General features: G+C 38.4%; 4 non-coding genes across 4 annotated transcripts; all 4 read left to right on the forward strand.

Moving 5' to 3' along the window:
* The first annotated feature begins 3,000 nt into the window (after positions 1 to 3,000).
* Trnat-agu (transfer RNA threonine (anticodon AGU)) lies at positions 3,001 to 3,074 on the forward strand. Its single transcript has one exon. It is a non-coding gene; the product is annotated as a tRNA-Thr (tRNA).
* A 3,383-nt stretch (positions 3,075 to 6,457) lies between these two features.
* On the forward strand, positions 6,458 to 6,531 carry Trnat-agu (transfer RNA threonine (anticodon AGU)). The gene has a single exon. It is a non-coding gene; the product is annotated as a tRNA-Thr (tRNA).
* A 2,950-nt stretch (positions 6,532 to 9,481) lies between these two features.
* Positions 9,482 to 9,555, forward strand: Trnat-agu (transfer RNA threonine (anticodon AGU)). Its single transcript has one exon. It is a non-coding gene; the product is annotated as a tRNA-Thr (tRNA).
* A 2,951-nt stretch (positions 9,556 to 12,506) lies between these two features.
* Trnat-agu (transfer RNA threonine (anticodon AGU)) lies at positions 12,507 to 12,580 on the forward strand. The gene has a single exon. It is a non-coding gene; the product is annotated as a tRNA-Thr (tRNA).
* Positions 12,581 to 15,479: the final 2,899 nt, after the last annotated feature.

A 15,479-nucleotide genomic window follows, 5' to 3' on the forward strand; every position in this document is an offset into this window, starting at 1 on the left:
TAACCCTAACCCTAACCCTAAGGTTAGGGTTAATTGTTTCAGAATCGTTTGTTTATGTAGTCGGCACTTAATGTATATCGGCTGAATGGACGTCAGTGATTGGTTGAAATTACAGAAATACGACAACTTTAACATGGAATAACTTATGGATTTCTTTTTTTTTAAAGAAGACTAAGAGAAAAAGATGTTTTATATGACACATTCTACCAGTGTTCCAAGTTTCAAAGTGTTTCGTTAATGAAAAATGTGGCCCCCGTTTTAAAAAAGATTCAAAATTTCTCCTACAGTCACCGTCTCCGCCAAATCTTCCAAGGATTCTACTTCAGCCTGAACAATAAGTTCTAATGCTTTTCCTTTCCACATCACCTCCCCCATTTCCGTGGATTATAGGACGACCACTTCCTCCTCACTTCCAAGGAGGACAGCCGTCGAAACCCAAGTCATATCTATGTCTGGCGGGATTCCCTCTACCCTGATCTTGGATGTCCTCCTTCCAAGATACATGGGTAGAAGGACGACTTTATTCGACTTCACCGTGTTTACAATCAGCCTCCTTGCTACATCCTCATTCTCGAACTGGACCACCATATTTGTTTCTTCTTGCCAAAAACACCATATCCTTAGATACCGCGCACAACGCCTTCTCAATTGTTTCGGCTTCTACTTGGTCTACCTTTTTCTGTTCCACTGAATAAACTTTATACACAATGGTTCCCTTCATCATGTCCTCCTTAACTCTCTGTGGAGGCGACAACTTCACGTCACCACCTACCTTATATGCCATATTTTGATGTTCTTCCATTTTAGACAAGTCTATTTCATTCCTTTTTAACTCTGTTTCTTCAGTAAAAGCTTTTTTTTTTTGCAAGACATCTGTCCGTTCTGTTTACTGCTTTTACTAATTCCTCTTCTGATGTGGACAATTCCAACCCGCTAAGGTCCGAATAGAACATTTTTTCATTAGCCTTCGCTATCTCTCTTGAAACAGAGAGAAAACACAACCGGTAAACCGCTGCAAAGCAACACAAACATCAACTTCAATACAACTCAATACACGTTCAAAAAATACTTGTGCTGAGTATATGTATAATGTATATTTACTGCCTGCTTTTATAGCAAGTTAATGCAGGTAGTTTATCCCGTCTCCCAATATAACAGTGGACCACCATAGCATCAATGAACGTCATTATAATTTCTCTTTACACTTTCAATATAGGTTTACGTTGTAACTATCGATGTCATAATAATCTAATGACGCGAACCGGCGTGGCTCCGTAGCTGAGATGGTTAGATCACCGATGTTGTAAACTGAAAGTCAAATTGTCAAATCCCGCTGGAGCCTGAGTAATGTGGTTTCTCTTGCTTTTATTTTAATTTCACAAGCTAGGCTGACATCAGTATTGATTTAGAAAATGCACACAAGGCCACAAAGACTTGCAGTGGAATATAATCGATTATAACGATCTTAGTATATCACTTGTACTTTCAGTAAATCCAGAGGGAATGAAAACAATAAGAATTTTTATCTTAGCTTTGAAAGAGGAATTGACCCAGCACCTCGTAAAAGTTTTGTTCGTAATTTCATTTTGTTGTTTATGTTGAACAATGTATTGTAACGTTCAAAATGGTAACTTACCATAAAGAAGACATTATATCTTTCGAAGTTTTGCATAAAAGTTCCTGGCTTTAGGTGAAAGAAAATAGAGGAGGATCAGTTAATTACGATTTTATTCAACATATTCCCCTCTCAGATTCACACACTTATTGCAGCAGTCCTTCAGTTTTTCTAAGCCTTGTACAAGAACTTGGAAGTTTGGGCTTCCAAACAGGCCTTCCGCGATACCCTTAAAGTCCAGGAGATTTTCAGCACTCCGTCGTATATTAAACCAGGAGTTACATCGGCGTCTCTCTCTCTCTCTCTCTCTCTCTTGTAATCTTCACTGTAAATATAGAGACGTCGTCGCAGAAAGAACGTTTGTTAAACTGATATTAGTAATAATACTTGGGCAAAATGAGAGGAGCTAATAAACCTTTCTACTAAAGACAGAAGGCCTGAAACTTGGGCGGAGGGAACAAGTCGATTAGAGAGACCACAGTGTTTCACTGGTACTTAATTTATCGATTCCAAACGGATTAAAGGTAAAGTCGACCTCGGTGGAATTTGAACTGAGAACGTAGCCCCGGGCGAAATACCGCTAAGCATTTTGGTTAGCATGCTAACGAAGCATTATAATTGCTAACTACCATTTCAATGTAATTATTCTTTATACACAGACATTAGCATTGTTGACGTCATATTACTTTAAAGACGTCGATGTGAGTGTCTCTAAAGTTCAGGTTAGACGGCCAATTTAAAAAACTGGATGTCAAGTGTTCGAGTTCCCATAGAAGCTTGTTTTCTTCTGGAATATGTCTTATTTTTTATGTTTGTGTCAGATAGAATGATGCAAATATTAATTTCAAAAATGTACACAAAGTTACAGATTTCTTCGGGTATCTATAATGGAATATATCTATAATGGATTATATCGAGCTTAGGATTGTCGGCGTTACTTGATTTTAGGGAAACCTGAAAGATGAAAACCAAAATAGACATGGGTAGCTAATGAATGCAGAGCTGTATGTAAATATGTTGAAGATCTTGTAACAATTTGACGAAACCACAGACTATCATTTGATCAGTCAACTGCGTTCTCAAGTAATGATGTTGTTAAAATATTTTTATGCAGTAATCAAAGACATAATAATCCTTTCTGCTATAGGCTCAAGGCCTGAAATTGTAGGGTAGGGAGACAGTTGATTACATTGACCCCGGCACATAACTGGTACTTATTTCATTGACCCCGAAATGATGAATGGTAAAGTTGACCTCAGCAGAATTTGAAGTCAGAATGCAAGGACTGATGAAATGACGCTGAGCATTTCACCTGGCGTGTTCTGCTATCTCGCCACCTTAATTTAAGACAATAATAATAATATTTGAAGCAATACACGTAACTTGGCTCCGTAGCTCAATTGGTTAGAGCGCCAGTCTAGTAAACTGGAGGTCGAGTGTTCGAGTCCCTCCGGAGCCTGACTACACTCCTTTTTTTTTTTTGGTGGGGGGTCTAATAAAGCATATGATATTGGTGATTATATTGGTGCCTGAAATTCATACAGTGCCACAAACGCTTGAGGTTGATGTATTGGGCTTACCCCTTAGAAAAATTGCCGGCTTTGTTAAAAAATTTGAAACAACTGTTGTACTAAGGCAGCGAGCTGGCAGAGTCGCTGCTGCGCCGGGCAAAATGCTTAGCTGCATTTCGACCGACATTAGGTCCTAGGTTCAAATTCCGCCTATGTGGATTTAACCTTTCATCCTTACTGGGTTGCTAAAATAAGTAGCATTTGATAGCTGAGATCGATGTAATCGACACATTCCTTCCGGCAATTGCTGGCCTTGTGTCCAATTTTGAAACCAACATTGAAGATGGTGGTTCTTGATTTTAGTGAAATCTGAAAGTTGAAAACCTGGGTGTGTTATGAACCCAGAACTGTAAATATTTTGAATCTCTTATTGTAATGATTTGACGAAACCACAAACTTTATAAGTTGATTAGTCAACTGAGTTCTCACGTAATGAAGCTATTGAAATTTTTTACGCAATAATTGAAAACATAATAATAATTGAAAAGTCTCGTGTGACATGGCTCTGTATCTCAGTTGGTTAGCACACCAGTCTAGTAAACTGAAGGTCGAGTGTTGGAGTCTCTCCGGAGCCTGAACATGCTGCTTGGTTCTCTTTTTTTTCTTTTGTCTCAAAAAACATGACATTGTGCATATATTGGTTGCTGAAATGCATAGAGAGCCACATACTGGCCTTGTCCCACTGTTGTATCATGGCGGAGTGACTACCTCGCCAGACAAAATGTTTAGCGGCATTTCGCTCGACTTTAAATATTCAGTTCAAATTCAACCGAGGTCGTCTTTGCTTTTCTTCCTTGCTGGATCGATAAAAGAAGTTCCAGTTGAACACTGGGATCGATGTAATCGACTTACCCCTTCCTGGAATTGCTGGCCTTGTGCTAAATTTGAAACCAGCATTGAAAGTTGTATTTGAACGTCCAATACAACTTATCATATATATCTCTATGTATCGTATTTGGTCCGGGAGTTGCTGCACTGATATATGTCTCGCCTGTAATCTCCACATAGATTAACGGACGTTATTGTGAGAGTGCAGTTTCTGTATACGTTTACATTATAATTATGAACGTCATAATAATTTAAACACACAATTCTACGTGACTACATGCCACAGTTGGTTAGAGCTCCATTCTAGTAAACGAGAGGTCGAGTGTTTGAGTCACTCTGGAGCCTGCTCAACTCGGTTTATATGTTTTTTTCTCAAGCGAGATTCATACGAGTATTGGTGTTTAAAATGCACACAAAGCCACAAAAACTTGCAGTGGAATATGACCGATTATATCTACGTTAGTATTTCATTGTTTCCTTCAGTAAACATGGTAGGACGAAAACAGTAACAATTTTGATCTTGCTGAAAGGATTTATTCAAAAAGTTGGCTTTTATTTCCAGTGAATCAAGTATTCACGTAAAGCTTCGTTCGTCATTTCGTTACTGTTATCAATGATAAACAATGTATTATAATGTCCAATATAATTCACCACGAAGAAGACGACGACGTTATATCTTAAATTAAAGTAGGATTCACAGCTGTATCTCTCTCCTGTTTTCTTTATAGCAATTATAAAGACGTTCTAATAGGAGTGTTCTGTTGAATTAATATTAATAAGGATACGAATGTGAAAAGAGAGGAATAAATAATGTAACGTGGGATCACCTAAGAACAATGAACATCATTATAATTGCTAGCTACATTCTCTATGTAATTAGTCCGTTTATACAGACATTACAATTGTTGACGTCACAATACTTTGAAGACGTTGATATGAGTGTCTTCAAAAGCCGAAGGTTAAGTTTCCCTCTATAACAGTGGTTCTCAAACTTTCAAAAAATTTTATGTGCCGGTCCCCTCACAGTTTTCTCGATGTCCCTTACAAAAATCGAGATAATTATTATGTAAAAAATGACATACATTCTTGTACCGTGATTTCTGGACTATAGACCCGCAACCCCCAAAACGACATCTTAATCCACGCAATGCCCCATTGGGATACAATAAATACACATGAATAATTGGTTACAAAACAAATTAGAAACGAAAACAGTTCGAAAATATACCGAGCATCCTGTATTAACAACCGAGTAAGACCCATTTATGCTCATTTGGTAGAAAGAAACCGCAGGTTATACACCGAAAACTATGGTGTATATATGCACATGACTGTGGTTCACGAACTTTTGACATAACCTTCTCCTTCCGCAAAGTTTGTGATGCTATTCCCCACTACTGTCATGTCATTCCTCATGCTGATGATCCAAGAGGTGCATTTCAACCAATGTAGTTATTTTCAGCGGAGTTGTAATAGCATCCCAAAATGAACAGACGTTTCTGCCAACTGGATCACTAGTATGCACGGAAAGCCACAACTTTAGTAGAAACACCGCCTTCTCCTCCTTGAAGGTTTGCCATCCCTGATACATAACACGATTCGCAGTCCCCTATAAATTGCAGGATAATTAACATGAAAAAAAAATGACATACATTCGCGCACCATAATTTCCGGACTATGAACTGCACTGCCCATAGACCCGTCACCTCGAAAATGACAACTTAATTCACGCAGTGCCCACTGGGATACAATAAATGCACATGAAAAAATGGGGAATCAGTTAGTTACAAAACAAATGAGAAACGAAAACAGTCCGAAAATATCCCGAGCATCTTGTATTAACAACTGCGTAAGACCCATTCATGCCTATTTGACAGAAAGAAACTGCAGGTCATACACCGAAAACTACGGTATATATATATACATGACAGTGGCTCACGAACTTTTAGCATCACCTTTGTGATTCTATCACCACATTGTCATGTCATTCCTCATACAGATTATCCAAGAGGTGCATTTCAACCAATTTAAATATTTCCAGCAGAATTGTAATATTATCTCAAAGTGTACAGACGCTTCTGCCAATTGGATCACTTGAGTGCATGTAAAGCCACACCGTCTTCTCCTTCCCTGAAGGTTTGTCATCTCTTTTCCTAAATCCCTGATACATAAACAGGTGTCTATAATGGATTATATCGACCTTAAGAGTGTCAGCGTTTCTAAACTTTAGAGAAACCTAAAGGATAGAAACCAAAGTAGAGCGGGGAGGGTTATGAACCCAGAACTGTATGTAAATATGTTGAAGACCTTGTAACGATTTGACGAAACCACAGACTTTATAAGTTGGTCAGTAAAATGAGTTTCCCACGTAGTAACGTTATTGAAATTTTTTACGCTATAATTGAAGACATAACAATAATAATTGAAAGACGGCATGCAACCTGGCTCCGTAGCTCAGTTGGTTAGAGCGCCAGTCTAGTAAACTGGAGGTCGAGTGTTCGAGTCCCTCCGGAGCCTGAACCTGAACCTGTTGGTTATGTATTATCTTTTTTTCTTTTTGCCCCATAGAGCATATGATTTTGATGGATATATTGGTCCCTGAAATGCGTACAGAATCACAAATGCTTGCGCATGACATATTGGACTTACCCCTTTCGCCCAAAATTGCTGGCCTTCTTCCAAAATTTGAAACGAATATTGCATTATAGCAGCTAACTGGTAGATTGGTTACCTCACCGGACAAAATGCTGCTTAGCAGCATTTCGCCCGACTTTAGATTCTCAATTCAAATTCAACTGAGCTCGACTTTGTCTTTCATTCTTCCTGGGTCGATAAAAGGAGTTCCAGTTGTATCGTCTTACTCCTTCTTGCAATTGGTGGCCTTGTGACAAAACTTGAAACCAACATTGAAGATTGTATTTGAATGTCCAATGCAACTTTCCATATAGAACTGTATGTATCGTATGTGGTCCGGGAGTTGCTGCACTGATGTATGTCTCTCCTGTAATCTCCACTTAATAAACAGAGGCTTTAGAGGCAGTGCAGTTGCCGTATAGGTTTTCCTTGTAATCCTCAATGACATAATAATTTGAACACACAATTCCACGTGGTCACGTGTCACATTTGTTTAAAGCTTCAGTCTAGTAAGCGAGAAACCGAGTGTTCGAATCACTCTGGAACCTACTCAATTTGGTTTCTATTCTTTTTTCTCAAGAGAGATTGATACGGGTATTGGTGTTTAAAATGCACACAAAGCCACAAAAACTTGCAGTGGAATATGATCGATTATATCTACGTTAGTATTTCATTTCCTTCAGTAAATATGGTAGGACGAAAACAGTAACAATTTTGATCTTGCTGAAAGAGGATTTATTCAAACAGCTGCTATTTCCAGCGAATCAAGTATTCACGTAAAACTTCGTTCGTCATTTCGTTAGTCATCAATGATGAACAATATATTATGTCTAATATAACTCACGACGAAGAAGACGACATTATATCTTAAATTAAAGTAGGATTTACGGCTGTATCTCTCTCCTGTTTTCTTTATAGCAATTATAAAGAAGTTCTAGTAAGAATGTTCTGTTGATTAATATTAAAAAAGATACGAACGTAAAAAGAGAAGAGTGGATAATGTAACGTGGTATCACCTAAGAACAATGAACATCAATATAATTGCTAAGTACATTTTCTATGTAAGTATTCTTTTTACACTGAAATTACCATTGTTGACGTCACAATACTTTAAAGACGCTGATATGATGTGGCTCCAAATTCAGGTTAGATGGATGTTGTTCTCAAACTTTTCAAAACATTTTATGTGCCGGTCCCCTCACAGTTTTCTCGATGTCCCCTACAAAAATCGAGATAATTATCATGTAAAAAATGACATACATTCTTGTACCGTGATTTCTGGATTATAGACCCGCAACCCCAAAAACGACATCTTAATCCACGCAATGCCCTATTGGGATACAATAAATACACATGAATAATTGGTTACAAAACAAATTAGAAACGAAAACAGTTCGAAAATATACCGAGCATCCTGTATTAACAACCGAGTAAGATCCATTTATGCTCATTTGGTAGAAAGAAACCGCAGGTTATACACCGAAAACTATGGTGTATATATGCACATGACTGTGGTTCACGAACTTTTGACATAACCTTCTCCTTCCGCAAAGTTTGTGATGCTATTCCCCACTACTGTCATGTCATTCCTCATGCTGATTATTCAAGAGGTGCATTTCAACCAATGTTGTTATTTTCAGCGGAGTTGTAATAGCATCCCAAAATGAACAGACCTTTCTGCCAACTTGATCACTAGTATGCACGGAAAGCCACAACTTTAGTAGAAACACCGCCTTCTCCTCCTTGAAGGTTTGCCATCCCTGATACATAACATGACAGCAAAAAAAAAAACTATATAAGAAGTTATTTATTCACAAAAGCAGCCCGTCTGTTATTTTATTTACAGCCAAGTAACCAGCTCTTCTATGTACGGTTCTGTTTTTGCGAGGGCAACGCTAATGGCTGGTATGACATCGAGTCGATTTCGTGACTTTATTTTGATGGTTTTGTTCGTAGATAAACCTCCGCAAATTGATAACCGTTGGGAAGACAGTTCTGTCGGAACTCGTTACCATGAAATGCAACCATGCCTTATGAAGCCCAGCCACCATGCGTGATGGGAATGGGTGTGCGGGAAAATGTACCGGTGAGGATAGCGACGGCGAGAGACATACAAGCGTTTGGATTACAATAGTGGAGTGGTGAAGCATATGAGCGTAGAATACCGACAGCACATGTACGATCCACAGTTATACCCGCATACTTTTCATTGGCCTATCACACCTGTTGTACAACAAATGTAATAAGTAAATGTGCGTGTAAGAGTGGCGTGGGTTTTTGAGGCCAACGACAGAAAAAGGATGATAACATGCCAAAAATTGAAAATCTAGAAATTTTAAAACTTACCAGTCTCAAGCCATCCGTTTTCATGATACTCAGCATCCTTTCACAGTAAGCCTAAAATCGCTTCGCGGTAACCTAGGGGACAAGGACCCCAGTTTGAGAATCACTGAACTAGAAGCTTATTGCTTTCTCTGGAATATCTCTTTTTACTTTTCTTTGTCAAGATAGAATGATACTAATATTGATTTCAAAAACATACACACAAAGTTACAGATTTCTTCGGGTGTCTATAATGGATTATATCGACCTTAAGAGTGTCAGCGTTTCTAAATTTTAGAGAAACCTAAAGGATAGAAACCAAAGTAGAGCGGGGAGGGTTATGAACCCAGAACTGTATGTAAATATGTTGAAGACCTTGTAACGATTTGACGATATCACAGACTTTATAAGTTGGTCAGTAAAATGAGTTTCCCACGTAGTAACGTTATTGAAATTTTTTACGCTATAATTGAAGACATAACAATAATAATTGAAAGACGGCATGCAACCTGGCTCCGTAGCTCAGTTGGTTAGAGCGCCAGTCTAGTAAACTGGAGGTCGAGTGTTCGAGTCCCTCCGGAGCCTGAACCTGAACCTGTTGGTTATGTATTATCTTTTTTTCTTTTTGCCCCATAGAGCATATGATTTTGATGGATATATTGGTCCCTGAAATGCGTACAGAATCACAAATGCTTGCGCATGACATATTGGACTTACCCCTTTCGCCCAAAATTGCTGGCCTTCTTCCAAAATTTGAAACGAATATTGCATTATAGCAGCTAACTGGTAGATTGGTTACCTCACCGGACAAAATGCTGCTTAGCAGCATTTCGCCCGACTTTAGATTCTCAATTCAAATTCAACTGAGCTCGACTTTGTCTTTCATTCTTCCTGGGTCGATAAAAGGAGTTCCAGTTGTATCGTCTTACTCCTTCTTGCAATTGGTGGCCTTGTGACAAAACTTGAAACCAACATTGAAGATTGTATTTGAATGTCCAATGCAACTTTCCATATAGAACTGTATGTATCGTATGTGGTCCGGGAGTTGCTGCACTGATGTATGTCTCTCCTGTAATCTCCACTTAATAAACAGAGGCTTTAGAGGCAGTGCAGTTGCCGTATAGGTTTTCCTTGTAATCCTCAATGACATAATAATTTGAACACACAATTCCACGTGGTCACGTGTCACATTTGTTTAAAGCTTCAGTCTAGTAAGCGAGAAACCGAGTGTTCGAATCACTCTGGAACCTACTCAATTTGGTTTCTATTCTTTTTTCTCAAGAGAGATTGATACGGGTATTGGTGTTTAAAATGCACACAAAGCCACAAAAACTTGCAGTGGAATATGATCGATTATATCTACGTTAGTATTTCATTTCCTTCAGTAAATATGGTAGGACGAAAACAGTAACAATTTTGATCTTGCTGAAAGAGGATTTATTCAAACAGCTGCTATTTCCAGCGAATCAAGTATTCACGTAAAACTTCGTTCGTCATTTCGTTAGTCATCAATGATGAACAATATATTATGTCTAATATAACTCACGACGAAGAAGACGACATTATATCTTAAATTAAAGCAGGATTTACGGCTGTATCTCTCTCCTGTTTTCTTTATAGCAATTATAAAGAAGTTCTAGTAAGAATGTTCTGTTGATTAATATTAAAAAAGATACGAACGTAAAAAGAGAAGAGGGGATAATGTAACGTGGTATCACCTAAGAACAATGAACATCAATATAATTGCTAAGTACATTTTCTATGTAAGTATTCTTTTTACACTGAAATTACCATTGTTGACGTCACAATACTTTAAAGACGCTGATATGATGTGGCTCCAAATTCAGGTTAGATGGATGTTGTTCTCAAACTTTTCAAAGCATTTTATGTGCCGGTCCCCTCACAGTTTTCTCGATGTCCCCTACAAAAATCGAGATAATTATCATGTAAAAAATGACATACATTCTTGTACCGTGATTTCTGGATTATAGACCCGCAACCCCAAAAACGACATCTTAATCCACGCAATGCCCTATTGGGATACAATAAATACACATGAATAATTGGTTACAAAACAAATTAGAAACGAAAACAGTTCGAAAATATACCGAGCATCCTGTATTAACAACCGAGTAAGATCCATTTATGCTCATTTGGTAGAAAGAAACCGCAGGTTATACACCGAAAACTATGGTGTATATATGCACATGACTGTGGTTCACGAACTTTTGACATAACCTTCTCCTTCCGCAAAGTTTGTGATGCTATTCCCCACTACTGTCATGTCATTCCTCATGCTGATTATTCAAGAGGTGCATTTCAACCAATGTAGTTATTTTCAGCGGAGTTGTAATAGCATCCCAAAATGAACAGACCTTTCTGCCAACTTGATCACTAGTATGCACGGAAAGCCACAACTTTAGTAGAAACACCGCCTTCTCCTCCTTGAAGGTTTGCCATCCCTGATACATAACATGACAGCAAAAAAAAAAAACTATATAAGAAGTTATTTATTCACAAAAGCAGCCCGTCTGTTATTTTATTTACAGCCAAGTAACCAGCTCTTCTATGTACGGTTCTGTTTTTGCGAGGGCAACGCTAATGGCTGGTATGACATCGAGTCGATTTCGTGACTTTATTTTGATGGTTTTGTTCGTAGATAAACCTCCGCAAATTGATAACCGTTGGGAAGACAGTTCTGTCGGAACTCGTTACCATGAAATGCAACCATGCCTTATGAAGCCCAGCCACCATGCGTGATGGGAATGGGTGTGCGGGAAAATGTACCGGTGAGGATAGCGACGGCGAGAGACATACAAGCGTTTGGATTACAATAGTGGAGTGGTGAAGCATATGAGCGTAGAATACCGACAGCACATGCACGATCCACAGTTATACCCGCATACTTTTCATTGGCCTATCACACCTGTTGTACAACAAATGTAATAAGCAAATGTGCGTGTAAGAGTGGCGTGGGTTTTTGAGGCCAACGACAGAAAAAGAATGATAACATGCCAAAAATTGAAAATCTAGAAATTTTAAAACTTACCAGTCTCAAGCCATCCGTTTTCATGATACTCAGCATCCTTTCACAGTAAGCCTAAAATCGCTTCGCGGTAACCTAGGGGACAAGGACCCCAGTTTGAGAATCACTGAACTAGAAGCTTATTGCTTTCTCTGGAATATCTCTTTTTACTTTTCTTTGTCAAGATAGAATGATACTAATATTGATTTCAAAAACATACACACAAAGTTACAGATTTCTTCGGGTGTCTATAATGGATTATATCGACCTTAAGAGTGTCAGCGTTTCTAAATTTTAGAGAAACCTAAAGGATAGAAACCAAAGTAGAGCGGGGAGGGTTATGAACCCAGAACTGTATGTAAATATGTTGAAGACCTTGTAACGATTTGACGATATCACAGACTTTATAAGTTGGTCAGTAAAATGAGTTTCCCACGTAGTAACGTTATTGAAATTTTTTACGCTATAATTGAAGACATAACAATAATAATTGAAAGACGGCATGCAACCTGGCTCCGTAGCTCAGTTGGTTAGAGCGCCAGTCTAGTAAACTGGAGGTCGAGTGTTCGAGTCCCTCCGGAGCCTGAACCTGAACCTGTTGGTTATGTATTATCTTTTTTTCTTTTTGCCCCATAGAGCATATGATTTTGATGGATATATTGGTCCCTGAAATGCGTACAGAATCACAAATGCTTGCGCATGACATATTGGACTTACCCCTTTCGCCCAAAATTGCTGGCCTTCTTCCAAAATTTGAAACGAATATTGCATTATAGCAGCTAACTGGTAGATTGGTTACCTCACCGGACAAAATGCTGCTTAGCAGCATTTCGCCCGACTTTAGATTCTCAATTCAAATTCAACTGAGCTCGACTTTGTCTTTCATTCTTCCTGGGTCGATAAAAGGAGTTCCAGTTGTATCGTCTTACTCCTTCTTGCAATTGGTGGCCTTGTGACAAAACTTGAAACCAACATTGAAGATTGTATTTGAATGTCCAATGCAACTTTCCATATAGAACTGTATGTATCGTATGTGGTCCGGGAGTTGCTGCACTGATGTATGTCTCTCCTGTAATCTTCACTTAAGTAAACAGAGGCTTTAGAGGCAGTGCAGTTGCCGTATAGGTTTTCCTTGTAATCCTCAATGACATAATAATTTGAACACACAATTCCACGTGATCACGTGTCACATTTGTTTAAAGCTTCAGTCTAGTAAGCGAGAAACCGAGTGTTCGAATCACTCTGGAACCTACTCAATTTGGTTTCTATTCTTTTTTTCTCAAGAGAGATTGATACGGGTATTGGTGTTTAAAATGCACACAAAGCCACACAAACTTGCAGTGGAATATGATCGATTATATCTACGTTAGTATTTCATTGTTTCCTTCAGTAAATATGGTAGGACGAAAACAGTAACAATTTTGATCTTGCTGAAAGAGGATTTATTCAAACAGCTGCTATTTCCAGCGAATCAAGTATTCACGTAAAACTTCGTTCGTCATTTCGTTAGTCATCAATGATGAACAATATATTATGTCTAATATAACTCACGACGAAGATGACGACATTATATCTTAAATTAAAGTAGGATTTACGGCTGTATCTCTCTCCTGTTTTCTTTATAGCAATTATAAAGAAGTTCTAGTAAGAATGTTCTGTTGATTAATATTATAAAAGATACGAACGTAAAAAGAGAAGAGGGGATAATGTAACGTGGGATCACCTAAGAACAATGAACATCAATATAATTGCTAAGTACATTTTCTATGTAAGTATTCTTTTTACACTGAAATTACCATTGTTGACGTCACAATACTTTAAAGACGCTGATATGATGTGGCTCCAAATTCAGGTTAGATGGATGTTGTTCTCAAACTTTTCAAAACATTTTATGTGCCGGTCCCCTCACAGTTTTCTCGATGTCCCCTACAAAAATCGAGATAATTATCATGTAAAAAATGACATACATTCTTGTACCGTGATTTCTGGACTATAGACCCGCAACCCCCAAAACGACATCTTAATCCACGCAATGCCCCATTGGGATACAATAAATACACATGAATAATTGGTTACAAAACAAATTAGAAACGAAAACAGTTCGAAAATATACCGAGCATCCTGTATTAACAACCGAGTAAGACCCATTTATGCTCATTTGGTAGAAAGAAACCGCAGGTTATACACCGAAAACTATGGTGTATATATGCACATGACTGTGGTTCACGAACTTTTGACATAACCTTCTCCTTCCGCAAAGTTTGTGATGCTATTCCCCACTACTGTCATGTCATTCCTCATGCTGATTATCCAAGAGGTGCATTTCAACCAATGTTGTTATTTTCAGCGGAGTTGTAATAGCATCCCAAAATGAACAGACGTTTCTGCCAACTGGATCACTAGTATGCACGGAAAGCCACAACTTTAGTAGAAACACCGCATTCTCCTCCTTGAAGGTTTGCCATCCCTGATACATAACATGACAGCAAAAAAAAAGTTATATAAGAAATTATTTATTCACAAAAGCAGCCCGTCTGTTATTTTATTTACAGCCAAGTAACCAGCTCTTCTATGTACGGCTCTGTTTTGGCGAGGGCAACGCTAATGGCTGGTATGACATCGAGTCGATTTCGTGACTTTATTTTGATGGTTTTGTTCGTAGATAAACCTCCGCAAATTGATAACCGTTGGGAAGACAGTTCTGTCGGAACTCGTTACCATGAAATGCAACCATGCCTTATGAAGCCCAGCCACCATGCGTGATGGGAATGGGTGTGCGGGAAAATGTACCGGTGAGGATAGCGACGGCGAGAGACATACAAGCGTTTGGATTACAATAGTGGAGTGGTGAAGCATATGAGCGTAGAATACCGACAGCACATGCACGATCCACAGTTATACCCGCATATTTTTCATTGGCCTATCACACCTGTTGTACAACAAATGTAATTAGCAAATGTGCGTGTAAGAGTGGCGTGGGTTTTTGAGGCCAACGACAGAAAAAGGATGATAACATGCCAAAAATTGAAAATCTTGAAATTTTAAAACTTACCAGTCTCAAGCCATCCGTTTTCATGAAACTCAGCATCCTTTCACAGTAAGCCTAAAATCGCTTCGCGGTAACCTAGTGGACAAAAACCCCAGTTTGAGAATCACTGAACTAGAAGCTTATTGCTTTTTCTGGAATATCTCTTTTTACTTTTCTTTGTCAAGATAGAATGATACTAATATTGATTTCAAAAACATACACACAAAGTTACAGGTTTCTTCGGGTGTCTATAATGGATTATATCGACCTTAAGAGTGTCAGCGTTTCTAAATTTTAGAGAAACCTAAAGGATAGAAACCAAAGTAGAGCGGGGCGGGTTATGAACCCAGAACTGTATGTAAATATGTTGAAGACCTTGTAACGATTTGACGAAACCACAGACTTTATAAGTTGGTCAGTAAAATGAATTTCCCACGTAGTAACGTTATTGAAATT

Source organism: Octopus bimaculoides, chromosome 1 (genome assembly GCF_046866305.1).
Source record: "Octopus bimaculoides isolate indiv1 chromosome 1, ASM4686630v1, whole genome shotgun sequence".
Taxonomy (NCBI): Eukaryota; Metazoa; Mollusca; class Cephalopoda; order Octopoda; family Octopodidae; genus Octopus; species Octopus bimaculoides.